Consider the following 13578-nt stretch of genomic DNA (forward strand, 5'->3'; position numbering starts at 1 on the left):
TTTTCATAACTTTAATGATTTTTTTAAAATAACATTTATAAAACTATATAACAGACAGGTATGGAACAGGAATGATCAAAAATGTTTTTTGATCATTTTCTGAACACTATAACTACTTTGAACAACAGAACTAGGCTGTTCACTCACTGAATAGAGCAGACTCAGAGAGAGGTGTGAGTGCAGCAGGAAAGCAAGACCTCGCGCTTGCAGGACAGTACTGGCCACATTTGGAAATTTGTGAAGGTTTGTCCAAAAAGTCACTAGATTTGTCGTTAGGCGCTTTTTTTTTTTTTTTGGCAAAAAAAAGTCTCTAAAAAGGTCTGAAAAGTGGCTAAGGTGGCAACACTGGTCTGCACTGCACTGACTAGATAAAAGGCAGGCTAAGCTCTGCCTCTCCCCAGCAAAAAGAAAATACAGAGGGAGAGGGAACGCGGGGTTTTTCATTCATGCACATTCTATTTGAAAAGCAATAAAATACACCGAGCACCCAAATGATGCACTGTCTGTGTTTTTTTCTTGAAAACAATTTGCACCCCCCTTCCGATCTCTACCCCCCTGGTTGAGAACCACTGCTCTAGACAACTGTGTGCTGACAAACTTTGTGACAGCAGTTTGGGGAAGAACCACATATGGGTGTGATGGTCAGGTGTCCACAAACTTTTGGCCATATGGTGTACTTTGGCTATGCTTTCATTCTTTATTTTACATTATAGGGAAAAATGTCCTCACCTACACCAGTTATCTGTCCCTCAGGTTATAAAGTGCCTATAATAAATGAAACCATTAATTCTTTTTATTTTGCATTTATTGCAATTAGGTGTCACAAAAGTGCATCTCACTTTCATTCAACGCAAGGTGAATCAATAGAGAATCCAATATATGACACTTCCTGTCAGCCAGAATCCAGTAACAATGCAAGAGAAAAGGAAGGTAAGTGTGTTTAAAATAATAATGTATTTAAGCATGCTACACTATTAAGACGTTGATCTAATGATAATTATCTCCAATTCATCTTTTTAAGGGCTTTCATCTGATACTCCAGTGTATGCCACTGTGAAGAAAGGAAAAATAGTTAATAGAACCTAAAGGAAGCCATAAACACAGTGTGACATTTTATAGGAAAAGAGTTTATGATGACATATGTACTAAAACTGAATATATAGTTTGATCATTTACCCCATGTCATTCTTATTATGCAATCAGTAGCCAAGTTTCTGTCCACTTTTACGCTTTTCTGTTATCGGCAAACTGAAAGTATGTAAAAAAAAAATTTTTTTGTGAAATTTGCTGTCTTCTGCCTGTTTCCATCCAATCGGCCTTTTACTGATAAAATGGTGAGCATGATGCTGTCATCCTTTAAAATAAAACAAATTGTCTCAAAAGTTTTGGTGTATCGCAAAAGAAATCTGCCCTTGAGCCGTTTCCATACATAATTTTGTGTATATCACAAATTGTGTACCTTTTGTGTCCCACATGTCTTCAGATCTTTGTAAAATGGAGTGAGCATTCAGAAAATTAAATGAAACTGGGCAGCTTCCTGTTCTTTTAATTTCACAAATAATTGCAATTGTATGAAATATCAGAAGACAACGTCAGAATGGAGTAGTTGCTTGTCTGATAGGGCTCCAGGTAATTGTTATTATGCCACTAAGCCCATGGGTCTGAGAGGTAGTGGTGGAGAGACACTTCACAGAAAGTCTCTGGCTGCAAAGTTTAGAATGTCACGGCACACGTTTGAGGTGCTGTGCCAATTAATTGGTCCTGATGTTGGGCCCATCGCAGGTTGCCACCGACCACCGGTTCTGACCCGAAAGCGGATTGCCATCGTTCTGTTCAAGCTGGCAACCTGCACTGAGTACAGAGTAGTGGGGGAAACTTTCAGGGATAATAAAACGACAATCCATCAATGTGTATATGCTGTGTGCACAACTAGGAAAGAAAAATTAACACGCATTATATCAGGCTACCGAATGTAGCGGAGGCCAATGAAATCCATGCCATAACCTTGCTTCTTATCACATCTTGGGTTGGATGGATTCATTCTGTCGTGACACTGTATTTTTTTTTTTTACATGAATGCCATTTTTCTCGATAAAAACTGAAGAATCGGCATAGAATTTAAACTACAGTTAAACTAAAAAAATATTATGTCGACACTTGTGAAATTTTATGGATAATTTGCGTTTCCATAAGCTGTAAACATTTCAATGCGCTAAACCACAGACATTCACACATAAAATCACAAAGAAATCCTTTGATGGAAATGTAACTACTGAGACATTGTGATATAATGCACTCCTTAATCTTAATAGTTTCATTGTCGAGTTATTGATCGATATTAGATTTTAGCCCTCCATCTGTTATCATGACGAGTCGTCACTGGTGATGCAGCTTTGTGCTTTTGCCCCTACGCCAGGGAACACTGCTATTTGCTTATTTTGTTGTTTTGGTGTGAAACATGGTACTGACCATAGACTTTACAACTACGTACTTGTTTAATATCTCACATTGCCTAGTTTGATGCTTTTAATCATTTCGTAGAACCCCATATACAAATAATAGTGTAGTATTCCTTTTCATTAGAATTTTATTGTTTTGGGCTTACACACTGTCTTTCCCCTACTTTAAAAGAGGGTTCAATAAAGTGGTGCTGTTGTTTATATTTCATTTTACAACCTGGCCCTCTTATTCACCAGATCTGCTCTTTTGGATTGGACATGCCAATTTTAATAAATCTCTTGAACACTTGGCGTTTTAAAATGAATGTACTGAGGGAATGGAACAATGACTTACTCGTAATAGCTGGGAAAAAAACACTCATTGGCGCCACCTATTGGTGCAATCATGTAACTTACGGAAAGGGACACTGAACGAATCTGAATCTTTCTGGTGAACGGAGAAAACTAGCTAATTGAGTAAAACTTTTTATGAACTTGAGCACTTTGAAAGTAGAAAGCATCTGCTTTTCCTTTGGATTCCCAGTTGCTTCCCCTTTTGACCTAATTCAGAGGTTCTTAACCTTTTGTAACTAAAGCCCCCCCAAGTCTCCCCACCATGTGTGGGGATATATATACAGTGACGGAAAAAAGTATTTGATCCCCTGCTGATTTTGTACGTTTGCCCACTGACAAAGAAATGATCATTCTATAATTTTAATGGTAGATTTATTTGAACAATGAGAGACAGAATAACAACAAAAAAAATCCAGAAAAACGCATGTCAAAAATGTTATAAATTGATTTGCATTTTAATGAGAGAAATATGTATTTGACCCCTCTGAAACCATGACTTAGTACTTGGTAGCAAAACCCTTGTTGGCAATCACAGAGGTCAGACATTTCTTGTAGTTGGCCACCAGGTTTGCACACATATCAGGAGGGATTTTGTCCCACTCCTCTTTGCAGATCTTTTCCAAGTCATTAAGGTTTCGAGGCTGACATATGGCAACTCGAACCTTCAGCTCCCTCCACAGATTTTCTATGGGATTAAGGTCTGGAGACTGGCTAGGCCACTCCAGGACCTTAATGTGCTTCTTCTTGAGCCACTCCTTTGTTGCCTTGGCCGTGTGTTTTGGGTCATTGTCATGCTGGAATATCCATCCATGACCCATTTTCAATGCCCTGGCTGAGGGAAGGAGGTTCTCACCCAAGATTTGACGGTACATGGCCCCGTCCATCGTCCCTTTGATGCGGTGAAGTTGTCCTGTCCCCTTAGCAGAAAAACACCCCCAAAGCATAATGTTTCCACCTCCATGTTTGACGGTGGGGATGGTGTTCTTGGGGTCATAGTCAGCATTCCTCCTCCTCCAAACACGGCGAGTTGAGTTGATGCCAAAGAGCTCCATTTTGGTCTCATCTGACCACAACACTTTCACCCAGTTGTCCTCTGAATCATTCAGATGTTCATTGGCAAACTTCAGACGGGCATGTATATGTGCTTTCTTGAGCAGGGGGACCTTGCGGGCGCTGCAGGATTTCAGTCCTTCACGGCGTAGTGTGTCACCAATTGTTTTCTTGGTGACTATGGTCCCAGCTGCCTTGAGATCATTGACAAGATCCTCCCGTGTAGTTCTGGGCTGATTCTTCACTGTTCTCATGATCATTGCAACTCCACGTGGTGAGATCTTGCATGGAGCCCCAGGCCGAGGGAGATTGACAGTTCTTTTGTGTTTCTTCCATTTGCGAATAATCGCACCAACTGTTGTCACCTTCTCACCAAGCTGCTTGGCAATGGTCTTGTAGCCCATTCCAGACTTGTGTAGATCTACAATCTTGTCCCTGACATCCTTGGAGAGCTCTTTGGTCTTGGCCATGGTGGAGAGTTTGGAATCTGATTGATTGATTGCTTCTGTGGACAGGTGTCTTTTATACAGGTAACAAGCTGAGATTAGGAGCAGTCCCTTTAAGAGTGTCCTCCTAATCTCAGCTCGTTACCTGTATAAAAGACACCTGGGAGCCAGAAATCTTTCTGATTGAGAGGGGGTCAAATACTTATTTCCCTCATTAAAATGCAAATCAATTTATAACATTTTTGACATGCTTTTTTCTGGATTTTCTTGTTGTTATTCTGTCTCTCACTGTTCAAATAAATCTACCATTAAAATTATAGACTGATCATTTCTTTGTCAGTGGGCGAACGTACAAAATCAGCAGGGGATCAAATACCTTTTTCCCTCACTGTATATATGTATATATATATATATATATATATATATATATATATATATATAGATAGATAGATAGATAGATATAGATATAGATATATAGATAGATAGATTTTTTTTTATTTTGTGTTTTCATACTTTTTTAAAATTACTTTTCATAACTTTAATGATTTTTTTAAAATAACATTTATAAAACTATATAACAGACAGGTATGGAACAGGAATGATCAAAAATGTTTTTTGATCATTTTCTGAACACTATAACTACTTTGAACAACAGAACTAGGCTGTAATAATGTGAACTATTTTACATGTAAAACATGTTACATTCCATTTGTCTTGCGTTCTAAAAACATTCTCATACGAATTATGTAATTTGGGACGAAGGGCGCGTCTCGTTATCCATGACATTGTTAAATCTCTGGCTCTCAGACACTCACTGAATAGAGCAGACTCAGAGAGAGGTGTGAGTGCAGCAGGAAAGCAAGACCTCGCGCTTGCAGGACAGTACTGGCCACATTTGGAAATTTGTGAAGGTTTGTCCAAAAAGTCACTAGATTTGTCGTTAGGCGCTTTTTTTTTTTTTTTGGCAAAAAAAAAGTCTCTAAAGAGGTCTGAAAAGTGGCTAAGGTGGCAACACTGGTCTGCACTGCACTGACTAGATAAAAGGCAGGCTAAGCTCTGCCTCTCCCCAGCAAAAAGAAAATACAGAGGGAGAGGGAACGCGGGGTTTTTCATTCATGCACATTCTATTTGAAAAGCAATAAAATACACCGAGCACCCAAATGATGCACTGTCTGTGTTTTTTTCTTGAAAACAATTTGCACCCCCCTTCCGATCTCTACCCCCCTGGTTGAGAACCACTGCTCTAGACAACTGTGTGCTGACAAACTTTGTGACAGCAGTTTGGGGAAGAACCACATATGGGTGTGATGGTCAGGTGTCCACAAACTTTTGGCCATATGGTGTACTTTGGCTATGCTTTCATTCTTTATTTTACATTATAGGGAAAAATGTCCTCACCTACACCAGTTATCTGTCCCTCAGGTTATAAAGTGCCTATAATAAATGAAACCATTAATTCTTTTTATTTTGCATTTATTGCAATTAGGTGTCACAAAAGTGCATCTCACTTTCATTCAACGCAAGAGTTCCAGCGCTTAACAAGTGTCTGGATTTCTCTATAAAAAACTTGGATTCAATTCTAATTTATGTCACACTCTTAAGTTTTTCCTTTGACTCACCCTCATAGACTAATGAGGGACAAATAATGCAAGATAATAATGCATACATTAAAAAACAACAACAATAAACGCATTGCATCAACTGTAGTGTTTCTGTAGTGAGGCTGAAAGTCAGTGCACTTGTGGTGCACAGAAACCCAGTTGATGCAGAAGGTGTGTTCAGGTTGTAAGTGTGACTGTTTATGCACTTTTCTTTGAGCTTGTGTGCTTTTCTTCAATTCAACTTCCTCCCTAAAATGTGCAGAATATAATAAATAGTTTTACATTATACATTTTGTTACAGCAAAGCAAAACAAAAATGGCTTGTGTTACTTAATATGTGAATAAATGATGGCAACATGGAAACAGTTCATCTTTCTCACATTTTTGTCCTCTTTATAAAAGAGATTTTAATGATAGTAAAACTGAAGTCTGTAATCAGTTATATCAGACATATAGATTTTAGATTATTAATCTCTATAGTGTAGGGCTGGGGGCAATGCATCAAAAATAGTTGTCATATCCGCTTAAGGTCATTCCAGGAAGTGAGAGCCAAAGAAACGCATCATGTAGCCTTTGTCTGAGTGTAGAAGTAACAGCTGCAAAATGAAATTTCAGTGGTTCATGTTCAGAGCTCTGTGGATTCTCCTCATTTTACCAACTTTCAGTGGTAAGTGTATGACATGATCTGTTTAATAAATAGGCTGGATTTAAAAAATCTAAATGAACATTATATTACATTATGTGATCTGTTAGCTAAAGTGTATTTTTGGCATTTCATGTAATATAAATATTAAAACATTAAATAGGGTTGTGTAATATAGTACTGTTTGAATAAAAGTTCATTGTTTTGTATTACTTAAGTTCAAATTTGAAATCATAACACTTTACTCTTTAATTACAGGAGAAAGCCTGTGCAAAAGTGAACTTTTACTAAGCAGTAACATTTCTACTGAGCTCCAGTCTGATGTCCTGCTGCCGTGTAACTTTAATCCAACTCTCCTCGGATCAGATAAGACTGCAGATATAGCAGTAGTGTGGAGTCAGAGGAACACAACAATACACCATCTAGTGGAGATCACTCTACAGGGAGAAGTGAAGTTTTGGGATACTAAAGGTGGACGTATCAAGACGTTCACTAAGCTCTCTGAATCAGGAAACTTCTCCATCCTTCTTCAGAAAGTGCAGCCGTATGATCTGGGTCTCTACCACTGTGAGCTGTTTAACAGGACCGGCTGCAGAATTGCATATCAGGAGGTACACCTGTGTGATACCACCCAACAAAGTAAATTATAAGTGTACCCTACATACTACTACATCTATTTAAGGAATGGACATGAGTATGTTTTTACATTTACAATGCCGTGTTGGATTAAATTTCATATAATTTATCATTTATATTCTAGGCCAAGAGAACTATCAGTTAATGTGGAGCACAGTTGGAGCATTCTCAGGAGGAATTGTGCTGCTTGCTGTATTCACAACCTGTTTGTTACATGCAAAACGTAAGACTGAGTCATTTCTACAAGCACATCTCCATGATCTCTTAATCATCTGGGTCTCTTTTTTTTTTTGCATGCATAGGAATTATGGTTTTCACTATAAAACAGAAGCACAAGCTTTTAGACTGAGTGTTTGAGTTACACAAACAAAGTGAATTGTTAAAACATAGCTTGTGGTTTTCACTGTAAAAGCAAAAGCAATTCACACATCCTAGAGTCATTCTATAACCTATTTTAAGGCATTTCCGCTTTGTAGGTGTTTATACATGTGAGAAAATGTGAGGTGCCCCTACAGTATAAACCATGAGTTAATGCCCTCCAGGTTCTTCTGTTTTACTGAAGGTGAATGAAGTGTATGAATGTTATTACTGACATTACTGGTTACACAGATCCGCTTGTTTGTGAGCTTGTTCAAACGTGTAGAATTTGTTACTTTCTGTGAAATTTCATAGATTTTATTGTACAACTTTGAAGAAGAGCGTCTGTCCTATATATTGTTTACTAGAGTGTATACATTGTCCAAGTAAAAGTAATGTACTGCAGTAATAAATGCACTCCAGTGTACTGTGTGTGTCTCAGAGTGGTCCAGGTTCTGAACTGAAACTTGGACACTTGTTTTATTTTACACTTACAGTTATGTTCTTTGAAATTACATTGCAGGCAGACAGAATATCACTGTTATCGAGGCTGACTATGGTAAGTTGATGTATGTTTGATACATTATATATAAACACTTTATATTTATATATAGTATATTCTGTATCTGCAGTAGTTCTATTTAGCACACACAGTAATGTTGACCTGTGTCTCTGCAGAAAACGTTGTGGGTGCAACAGCACACTCAGACAGAGGAAGTAAGCAGTCTGTGGTATTTGATAACCAAACTTTGTTCTGTTATATATAGCACTAAAGCCTCTAGTAGTGACTCATATTTAAACCTTTAATAATAACTATCTAATTAACCATAATAATAAATGCTCTTTAGATCCAGAGCTTATCAGTTTCAAATGCTATGCTATAAGTGCATCATGTGTTGACTTTTCTAAATTCATTGTTCACATTTAATAGAGTTGGTTCATTTCATCTATTTTAAGGCATTTCTACTTTGTACATGTGTAACCATTTAGACTTGTACTGTCCACAATTCTGATGAATCTGTACCTGCATTCCAGTACTGTTTTTGCCCTTGTCCACTCGCCCTTGCTATTTCCTTTTGGAGAAATTCATTACTCCATTAGGATTGTTACTGTATAAGCTCATGTAAAGTCAGTGGTGGCTCAACCTTAGGGTTGGATATCAGCCATTCAGTACTTGTTAATCTTCATAAAGTTCTTCATAAATTCTGGTGAAATACTAATACTTTGTTAATTCTCTTGAAATACCTCTTTCAAGTGACCAACAATTTTGGACACTTAAAATGTTTGTTATTTGACAGATATAAGCCAATGTTTAATTGATTCACTCAACTTTCTACAATCATGGGGCAGTATGGTCAGTGCCCCATTTACTTTCTATTGAATTATTATTGTACCCAGTGGTCAAAAATGGGAACTGCAACAAGCGCTAATAGAGGCCCATTGTGGCAGAAATCATGCTGCTCCATGCTCAGTGGAAGAAGAGCAGTGGACAGCACAGTTAGTGACATGATTGCTAGGGTCGAGGTTTTAATGCCAAGGGACTTTTGTGTGGTTTTTAAGATGTAGTCATAAGGGGCTAGTAGTCATAGTCACAAGATATGGGGTGCACAGTGGCTTAGTGGTTAGCACGTTTGCCTCACACCTATGAGACAAAAATATTATACTTGGTCACTTATTTATTGAGGAAAATTATCCAATATTACATATCTGTGAGTGGCAAAAGTATGTGAACCTTTGCTTTCAGTATCTGGGCAGCAATAACTCCAACTAAACGTTTCTAGTAACTGTTGATCAGTGCTGCACATCGGCTTGGAGGAATTTTAGCCCGTTCCTCAGTACAGAACAGCTTAAACTCTGGGATGTTGGTGGGTTTCCTCACATGAACTGCTTGCTTCAGGTCCTTCTACAATTTCTGTTGGATTAAGGTCAGGACTTTGACTTGGCCATTCCAAAACATTAACTTTATTCTTCTTTAACCATTCTTTCATAGAATGACTTGTGTGTTTAAAGTTGTTGTCTTGTTTCATGACCCACTTTCTCATCAGATTCAGTTCATGAACAGATGCCCTGACATTTTCCTTTAGAAATCACTGATATTATTCAGACTTCATTGTTCCAGCAATGATGGCAAGTCGTCCTGGACCAGATGCTGTAAAACAGACCGAAACCATGATACTACCACCACCATGTTTCACAAATGGGATAGAGTTCTTATGTTGGAATGCAGTGTTTTCTCACAGATCTGTAATATTGGATTATTTTCCTCAGTAAATAAATGACCAGGTATAATATTTTTGTCTCATTTGTTTAATTGGGTTCTCTTTGTCTAGAGGATTTGTATAAAAATCTGACGATGTTTTAGATCATATTTGTGCAGATATATAGAAAATTCTAAAGGGTTCACAAACTTTCAAGCCTATTACAGGGTTACTTTAAAAATTCTCTAGATAGTAAGCTGCATCATAAGTCAAGTGTGAAAGCCTCTGGACTTAATTTTTGTTTGAAGGTATGTCTTTATTAATGTCGGCCTGCCTCACCAAACCCTATGGTCACGTGTTGCTGACGGGTAAAGTTCATTAGATGAACCATTGGAGGAACGATAGTCAACATGTCGGCGTAACTATAGTCATCAGGTGCAGAATTTCCACTCCCTGTTACACACTTTGTCACAAGTCACCACTCGGGTGAAGTCCACAAGGGCATGCTAAAAAACAGTAGTGGGATGCAAGGAATATCCGTTAAAAAAGTCTAACTTCTCTTGATGTATTTTTCTCTAAATAGGTGAATCAAGAGAGAATCCAATATATGACACTTCCTGTCAGCCAGAATCAAGCAAGAGAAAAGGAAGGTAAGTGTGTTTAAAATAATAATGTATTTAAGCATGCTACACTATTAAGACGTTGATCTAATGATAATTATCTCCAATTCATCTTTTTAAGGGCTTTCATCTGATACTCCAGTGTATGCCACTGTGAAGAAAGGAAAAATAGTTAATAGAACCTAAAGGAAGCCATAAACACAGTGTGACATTTTATAGGAAAAGAGTTTATGATGACATATGTACTAAAACTGAATATATAGTTTGATCATTTACCCCATGTCATTCTTATTATGCAGTCAGTAGCCAAGTTTCTGTCCACTTTTACGCTTTTCTGTTATTGGCAAACTGAAAGTGTGTAAAAAAAAAAAAAAAAAAAGTTTGTCGAAATTTGCTGTCTTCTGCCTGTTTCCATCCAATTGGCCTTTTACTGATAAAATGGTGAGCATGATGCTGTCATCCTTTAAAATAAAACAAATTGTCTCAAAAGTTTTGGTGTAACGCAAAAGAAATCTGCCCTTGAGCCGTTTCCATACATAATTTTGTGTATATCACAAATTGTGTACCTTTTGTGTCCCACATGTCTTCAGATCTTTGTAAAATGGAGTGAGCATTCAGAAAATTAAATGAAACTGGGCAGCTTCCTGTTCTTTTAATTTCACAAATAATTGCAATTGTATGAAATATCAGAAGACAATGTCAGAATGGAGTAGTGGCTTGTCTGATAGGGCTCCAGGTAATTGTTCTTATGCGACTAAGCCCATGGGTCTGAGAGGTAGTGGTGGAGAGACACTTCACAGAAAGTCTCTGGCTGCAAAGTTTAGAATGTCACGGCACACGTTTGAGATGCTGTGCCAATTAATTGGTCCTGATGTTGGGCCCATCGCAGGTTGCCACCGACCACCGGTTCTGACCCGAAAGCGGATTGCCATCGTTCTGTTCAAGCTGGCAACCTGCCCTGAGTACAGAGTAGTGGGGGAAACTTTCAGGGATAATAAAACGACAATCCATCAATGTGTATATGCTGTGTGCACAACTAGGAAAGAAAAATTAACATGCATTATATCAGGCTACCGAATGTAGCGGAGGCCAATGAAATCCATGCCATAACCTTGCTTCTTATCACATCTTGGATTGGATGGATTCATTCTGTCGTGACACTGTATCTTTTACATGAATGCCATTTTTCTCGATAAAAACCTGAAGAATTGGCATAGAATTTAAACTACAGTTAAACTAAAAAACAATATTATGTCGACGCTTGTGAAATTTTATGGATAATTTGAATGAAACAATGACTTACTCGTAATATCTAAAAAAAAAAAAAAAAAAAAAAAACTAAAACAAAACAAAAAACCCATTGGCGCCCCCTGCTGGTGCAATTATGTAACTTACGGAAAGGGACACTGAACGAATCTGAATCTTTCTGGTGAACGGAGAAAACTAGCTAATTGAGTAAAACTTTTTATGAACTTGAGCACTTAGAAAGTAGAAAGCATCTTCTTTTCCTTTGGATTCCCAGTTGCTTCACCTTTGACCTAATTCAGAGGTTCTCAACCTTTTGTAACTAAAGCCCCACCAAGTCTCCCCTATCATGTGGCACGCCACCACTCACCCCCGCCCCCATATTGGAGGAGACCAGGTATAATGCTAATCTATCTAATCTAATAAAATCTATCTATATATAACCTAATCTATAATCTGTTTTTGATAGATAGATAGATAGATAGATAGATAGATATTTTTTTTATTTTGTGTTTTTGTACTTTTTTAAAAATTACTTTTCATAACTTTTATGATTTTTTAAAATAACTTTTATGACTTTTATAAAACTATATAACAGACAGATATGGAACAGGAATGATCAAAAATGTTTCTGAACACTATAACTACTTTGAACAACAGAACTAGGCTGTAATAATGTGAACTATTTTACATGTAAAAACATTCTCATACGAAGTATGTAAACTGGGACGAAGGGCGCGTTTCGTTATCCATGATATTGTTAAATCTCCGGCTCTCAGACACTCACTGAATAGAGCAGACTCAGAGAGAGGTGTGAGTGCAGCAGGAAAGCAAGACCTCGCGCTTGCAGAACAGAACTGGTGACATTTGGAAAGTTGCAAAGGTTTGCCCAAAAAGTCGCTAGATTTGTCGTTAGGTGGTTTAAAAAAAAAAAAAGTCTCTAAAGGGGTCTGAAAAGTGGCTAAGGTGGCAACACTGGTCTGCACTGCACTGACAGCTAGATAAAAGGCAGGCTAAGCTCTGCCTCTCCCCAGCAAAAAGAAAATACAGAGGCAGAGGGAACGCGGGGTTTTTCATTCATGCACATTCTATTTGAAAAGCAATAAAATACACCGAGCACCCAAATGATGCACTGTCTGTGTTTTTTTCTTGAAAACAATTTGCACCCCCCTTCCGATCTCTACCCCCCTGGTTGAGAACCACTGCTCTAGACAACTGTGTGCTGACAAACTTTGTGACAGCAGTTTGGGGAAGAACCACATATGGGTGTGATGGTCAGGTGTCCACAAACTTTTGGCCATATGGTGTACTTTGGCTATGCTTTCATTCTTTAGTTTACATTATAGGGAAAAATTGTCCTCACCTACACCAGTTATCTGTCCCTCAGGTTATAAAGTGCCTATAATAAATGAAACCATTAATTCTTTTTATTTTGCATTTATTGCAATTAGGTGTCACAAAAGTGCATCTCACTTTCATTCAACACAAGAGTTCCAGCGCTTAACAAGTGTCTGGGTTTCTCTATAAAAAACTTGGATTCAATTCTAATTTATGTCACACTCTTAAGTTTTTCCTTTGACTCACCCTCATAGACTAATGAGAGACAAATAATGCAAGATAATAATGCATACATTAAAAAAACAACAACAACAAACGCATTGCATCAACCGTAGTGTTTCTGTTGTGAGGCTGAAAGTCAATGCGCTTGTGGTGTACAGAAACCCAGTATCAGGTAATGGAGGCTGAGAAGGAAGTAAGTGCAGGTATGGCAGTTTACTAAAACAATACGAAGTACAAAGGATCAGGCAGAAAACAAAGTCCAAAGCAGGCTAGGGTCAAACGATCAGTGAAACAGGAAAACTAGGCAGAACAGAGAATCGAGGTCAACAGGGTAAACAAAGTCCATAACCAGAAAAGCAACCACAAGATAAGGCTTAGAAATACGACAGAGACTAAGCAACTGAGAGTAATACTTCGCAAAGTCATAGTG

Source organism: Ictalurus furcatus, chromosome 28, assembly GCF_023375685.1.
Source record: "Ictalurus furcatus strain D&B chromosome 28, Billie_1.0, whole genome shotgun sequence".
NCBI lineage: Eukaryota > Metazoa > Chordata > Actinopteri > Siluriformes > Ictaluridae > Ictalurus > Ictalurus furcatus.